The sequence below is a fragment of the Oratosquilla oratoria genome, chromosome 11 (genome assembly GCF_046742065.1).
Source record: "Oratosquilla oratoria isolate Oo_2021 chromosome 11, ASM4674206v1, whole genome shotgun sequence".
NCBI classification, from domain to species: domain Eukaryota; kingdom Metazoa; phylum Arthropoda; class Malacostraca; order Stomatopoda; family Squillidae; genus Oratosquilla; species Oratosquilla oratoria.
The window spans coordinates 26,264,728-26,271,692 of NC_134787.1; positions in this window are offsets into that span (position 1 = coordinate 26,264,728).

Below are 6,965 nucleotides of genomic sequence, written 5' to 3' on the forward strand. Positions count from 1 at the left end.
TTGCGATTTGCGTTACCCTTAAACAAAAAAAAAAACAAAAAAACACAGTTGTTGTGCTGTTGGTCGTACAAACCGCAATGCTAGAAAAAATCCTACGTTGCCTTTTATGGTGTGCCAAAAAGGAAACATTCGATCGTTAAGCTTGGATACACACAATCCGAAGAGAATACTGGAAGACTTAGCCATGTGACCAGATGTCAAAAGACAAACTGTGTGGAGAGCACTGATTGGAGCTGGATTGACCTTTTTTCCTGGATGCTTTCCACTATTTCCAGGAACAAAGTTAGCTGGTAAATGCGGCTAGCTCGTTTAATTTAAAGTGTATTGCTGCCTCTAACTTTAAGAGATTTGCTGCGACATGACTGCAGCATGAACCTAAGGCTACCATACATGTACATTTCCAGAGAAAACCCAAATCATGAACCTTCTTAAGGCATACCCAAGTCTTGTACTCGTACAATACTGTCTAACACCCTCGCGTTGACTAAGTAGTAACTACAGAATGAAAAGAAATACTAAAGTTTGCAACCTTGAATCAGTCAGATGTAAAGAAGTTGAAACATTGAACAACTGGATTTTTTGTCGGGTAATAGTGGTTTCTGCACGTTAATGATCAGAATTTCATTAGTCATATTTTTGTTAGTTATTCCAAATTAAAAATTAATGAAGATTTAATTTGAGAATGTGGATACTCGTATCTTAGTTGAGCATGACTTATCTTGAAAATGTTGTTCTTAAAACTTATGTAAATAGAAGCATGGCCTAAATGACAAAGAGAACTTTAATGCATAGCCAGGGTGACCAGATTTTGAAAAACTGGAACACGGGACACCTAAATGGGAGAGGTATATGGACAATGTTTACTATATTAATCTCACAAAACAAGCTCGTAGCTCCAGGACCTGATTAACAGACCTGTACATTTTTTCCACTTGCTTTAAAGAGGTGTGTCTATTGTATATTTTGTTTCAAGCAGCAATGTATTACATATATTGAAAATATAAAATTTCACTCGGATATTGTTGCTCTCGAATTTATATATCTGTAAAATATAAATTATTCTCGAGTTTTTGAGCGAAGTGTTTAGATCTTGAAAATATGGGACAAAACGCGTCCCGGGGAGGGTCGATACGAGACGCGGGACAATACGGGACGATACGGGACGTCTGGTCACCCCTGCGCATAACTCAACTTGCTTCTGACTTGATAAAACAAAATTGGCTGCTGTTGATAACTGGATGATAATGACAATCCTACACGTGACCGGCAACAAAGTAATCGTAAGATTCTAAGGACTTGTACGCTTTCATGGGCTTCTTTGTGAAAATGCTTGGATTCTCTATAAGGTATTCGTTGACATCTCTCCGTGTTAGGCCCAGTAGTTTTGAAATATTGTTTACGCACTCATCATCATCCCACAAAAAAGTTTCTATTATAGACAGTCAGATTTGATATACAATATTATTTATCAACAACTTCAAGTTCTCTGAAGTATGTGGAGGGATACATTTTCGCGCAGTGTTTCTTGTTGATCTCGCTGCTTTGCGTCGTCTATTGCCTCACAGTATGCGCGCGCATGTTGTTTCCAACATAGTTTCTAATTTCTGTAAGAAGGGGTCGATTAAAGTAGAAATGAACCAGTAAAATCACGTAAATATAGATATAAAAATTTGCACTTTTAGTTCTGCTGAGTGGAAGTCAATAAGGTTGCAAATACAATTATAGATAATTTGATGATTTGATGAATACGCATACACATACTCACACTCACACACACACACGTGCACACACACACACACGCACACACACACACACACACACACACACACACACACACACACACACACACACACACACACACACACACACACACACACATAGTTGGTAGAGCGCTGAACTGGGAAGCAGAAATGCTCCCAGCACCCAGTTCGAATCCTGCCCAGGGCCGAAATTATTTCGGTATCGCTGTGCCTCGGGTCGTTACTCTGGGGGTGTGTGTGTGTGCAAGGTCATAGCATTACCCATAGATCGGACCTACGAGCTCTGAGCTCTCTTCCAGGAGGGAAATAGCTGTCGATCACGAGTCCAACACGTGATCCAAAGACCAAGTGAATACACACACAAATTATATGTATATATGTATATATATATTTATATATATATATATATACATATATACATATATATATATATACAATATATATATATATATATATATATATATATATATATATATATAAGTAAAATGATATATTAAGATAGATATAAACCCCCATAAACGTAAATATAGATATAAAGTTCTGCACTTTTAGTTTTGCTAAGTGGAAGTTCATATGGGTGTAAATGCAATTATAAATACAATGATGAATAGAAAAAAAATCAAGATGTACATCACTTGCATTGGATGTTCATTTGAGTCTTAACACTTCATACTTTATTGGTCATTGCCCCCTCACACACACATTCACACACACACACACACTCACTCACATACGCACACACACACACATACACACATACACACACACGCGCGCGCGCGCGCGCGGACACATTCCCACATTTAACAAATCGGAATGACTTCACTGAGCACGTAGAATCTCCAAAGCTGAATAAAATTGTCTGACGTCCTGAAAGGTGTTGCTAAAATTTTGTCAAAAATTCTGGAAAATATCTGAAAATTCTACAGATTTCACTGAGTGTAGTATATTCTCATGTTTGAATAATATCGGCAGGTGCTGCTGCCATGAAAAAATAAATAAATAAATAAAAATTTGTTGGAGGAGTGTGGTTACATGAATGTATATATATATATATATATATATATATAATACATTCTGACAGGTTGACGTAAGTGGAGAACGAAGCACAGGAGTCTTAGTCTTGAGTTTATTCCTGACTAGTTTCGCAGGTATGCTTTTTCAAAGAAATTACTTTGAAAAAAGCATACCTGCGAAACTAGTCAGGAATAAACTCAAGACTAAGGCTCCCACGTTTCCTACTCCACTTACGTCATATATATATATATATATATATATATATATATATATATATATACACACACACACATACATAGACATAGTTTTCATATCACCGTGTAACAAATTATGCAATATCACTACAGGAGAAGAGAAACTTGTGGACATTAAATACTTTAGTTTACCTACGTTTTCAAAGTAAGACAGATACAAATATGGTTAGATACATAAAAAGGAAGGAACACGGACATATGGGAAACAACAGAGGGGGAAGGGAGGAATGTATACAAAATTGATGAGGTGTGTGACCTTACCTCCCTCGCTTCTTAATTACCAATTCGGTTAAGAATTGACCACTTTTGAAATGTACATTGCTCAAGTATATATTTCTATCACATGTGCCTGAAATAAACCGTGATTCAGTCACGTTTCCCTCAGGTAAACTCCTTGACTTTGCTACAGTTGTCGCCCTAGTCCTAGGTCAATCAATTTGATGGTTATTCAGTGCTTTATGTTAAAACAAAACTTTAGTTTCTTGGGTAGATCTCGCACTATATTTATGTTGGAAGGTCCTTGTTTCCAAAAAATTTCCCAGTTTGTCCAACATATAATTTGTTACAATTTTTACTAGGAATTTTATACACCTCCCCGTTGTTGTTAGGCGAGCATTTCTTGATGAAGATTCTTTTAATAGTGTGGTCATATTTAAATACTACTTTGACTTTTAATTTCTTAAGAGAATTTACAACACCTAGAGATTTTTTTAGGGAATGAAAGAACAAATGTCCTAAGGTCATCGTGATTTTCTTGTTCTTCATTATATGCCCTGTAAAAATGTTTCTTAGCGGTATTGTGACAAAGGTTAAGAATGTGTGTGATTTTTTTTTCCATTTAATTTTACTCATCTTTATTATTTGTTTTTTGTCAGTGTGTTGTACCTGCACTTAGCCGGTCCTTGGTTGGGTTTCAGTTTCCATTTCGCTTTTTATTTGTACTGGGTTTTATGACATTGGATCACAGGATTATGACTAACCATCAGTCGCCAGGCATTTTCCTTGTTCCTCAGTTACAAAAGTTTTCCCCAAGGCCGATTATTTGGTAATCCCGATATCTGTCCTCCTGTTCGCATAACTTTCTTGTGTTGATTTTTGTGCTTGTGTCCATAAGGTTGATATCCGCTTGCACCTCTCTTTACCTTCTCATTTGTACATCTTTATACATGTGCCTTAGCGCAGGCTTGGATACTTTTTCTCTTCCCTCTTTTTAATTTTTTCTCTCTCTGTTTATGTTATTATTACACATTTATTGTATGTTTTATTTTGGTTTCACTTTTATTGCGTTTTCTTTGTGTCACAGTTTTGCTTATTAAATTGTACACGTTTGTATATATGTCATGGAACATGATCTTCTCCCAGTTATACCATGCGTTCACATCATGTACCCATTATACCCCCTGAAGACGATTCCTGGACGGGAATCGAAACGTCAGGGACAATAAACCCTTCAGATTGAATCTGGTGTTTATACTCTTTCCCGATTTGGATCCCAGACTCCAGATTTTCACATACACACACACACACACACACACACACACACACACACACACACACACACACACACACACACACACACACACACACACAATCGTCGGATTGACGGCGAAGATTGGAACTCGGGAAAAAAACAAGCAATTTTCGTGGATTTCAACTACGAGGGAGTAATGTTTTGTATTCATAGGGAAGGGGAAAGCTCGTGGTGTAGTGGGAAGGTGATAAAAAAGGAGAAAGGGGGGGATTGCTGAGGGAAATGGAAGAAAATAAGGAAGGGGAGAACTTGGTACAGGCAGACAGACGCCATGTAAACAAACGCGGCCCGGAGGATTTTAGTGATGAAGAAGGGATTAACAAAAATGTAAAGATTAGAAATATAGATAAGAGGAGCACAATGGAAGGTGAAAATAATAATTTCTAAGGATTTAATGAGGGGGGGGGGAAGCCAACCCTCCCCGATTAGCAAGCCTAGAAGAAAATTGAGAAAATTGTCAAACATTGGGAGGATAGGTTCGGTCAACTTACGCAGATCACGCAGAGAGTTGAGAAATTGGAAGAATTAGAGAAGGTGAACCAAAAACTAACTAAAGAAATAGAGGTATTAAAAAGACAGTTAAAAGAAGTAAAAGAAGAGAATGAGGAATTAAAGAATAATAATAGAATAAAGAGTCCATAGCAAAAGAAGCACAGGGTTGGGAAAAAAACAAACCAAGAGAACAACAAAATTGCATTTAATGATATAGTAAAACAGCAGATGAAAGAAACTGAAGACACAGTTATTAAAGTGATGAGACAGAAGGAGAATATAATAAGAGACTTAGCAGATAAAAAGAAATGTATAATTATATTAGGGATCGAAGAGAAGTATAATCTAAATAGGACTACAAGAATCAAACAGGAAAAAGAAAAAGTAAACAGTTTATCAGAATTAGTTAAGAAAGATGAACCTGAAATAGGGAAACAAATTGAAGAAATGTATAGGCTCGGGGAATATAGTACAGATAAGACCAGACCAATTAAGGTTAAATTCAGGTCACAAACGACAACAGAGAATATCTTAGCAAAACCAGGGACTAGCAGACAGTGAACAATATAAAAATGTATGGATAAAAGGAAAAATGAATAAAGAGGAAAGAGTATGAGAAAACAAAAAGACAAGAGGCTATGGAAAAAAACGAGATGAGAACAGAGTCAGAAAAAGAGGAATTCTATTGGAGACTAGTGAATATGAAAGTGAGGAAATGGGTCATAACAGAGAAAAATAAAAGGAAAACAGAAAATACAATGGAAGTAGCAGAAAATTAAGAATGTCTTATACAAATATAGATGGATTAATAACAGGATTGAACGAACTGAATGATTATCTGAAAGAAAAAGAACCGGACATAATGGGAATTGTAGAGACAAAATTAAAAGGTCCACTACCACCCAACAGTGTAGGACATGATGCATATAATCATTGGATTAGAAACAGAGAGACAAAACAAGGGGGTGGAGTTATGTTACTGACTAAGAAGGATATAAACGTGAGGAATGTCATATATGGAAAGAATAGAGATGATTATGATGGAAGTGGAAGACAGAGATAGGAAGAGCAGAAAGTTTGTAATAAATTAAGTGCCTCCAAAAACGGCCTACTAGGAAGAGAGAGAACATAAAAGTATGTTAGAAGACACAAGGATAACATTAAATAAGATAATGGAAGATGGAGGAAGAATAGTTATAATAGGCGACTTTAATTGCAAAGAAGTCTGCTGGGAAGAGATGAGAACATAAAAGTATGTTAGAAGACACAAGAATAACATTAAATAAGATAATGGAAGATAGAGGAAGAATGGTTATAATAGGCGACTTTAATTGCAAAGAAGTCTGCTGGGAAGAGATGACAGTAAAGGGTGGAGACGACTCATGGGGAAATGTTCTACTTGAGGTGATTATTGACCATACAATGACACAATGGATTCAAGAGAACACTAGGTATAGAAATGAAGAAGAATCATCAAGACTGGACCTAATAATCACATCAGAACCACAAGGATTACATTAAATAAGATAATGGAAGATGGAGGAAGAATAGTTATAATAGGCGACTTTAATTGCAAAGAAGTCTGCTGGGAAGAGATGAGAACATAAAAGTATGTTAGAAGACACAAGAATAACATTAAATAAGATAATGGAAGATGGAGGAAGAATAGTTATAATAGGCGACTTTAATTGCAAAGAAGTCTGCTGGGAAGAGATGACAGTAAAGGGTGGAGACGACTCATGGGGAAATGTTCTACTTGAGGTGATTATTGACCATACAATGACACAATGGATTCAAGAGAACACTAGGTATAGAAATGAAGAAGAATCATCAAGACTGGACCTAATAATCACATCAGAACCAGAAATAGTGGAAAAGATTGAATATAAGACACCAATAAGTAAAAGTGACCAC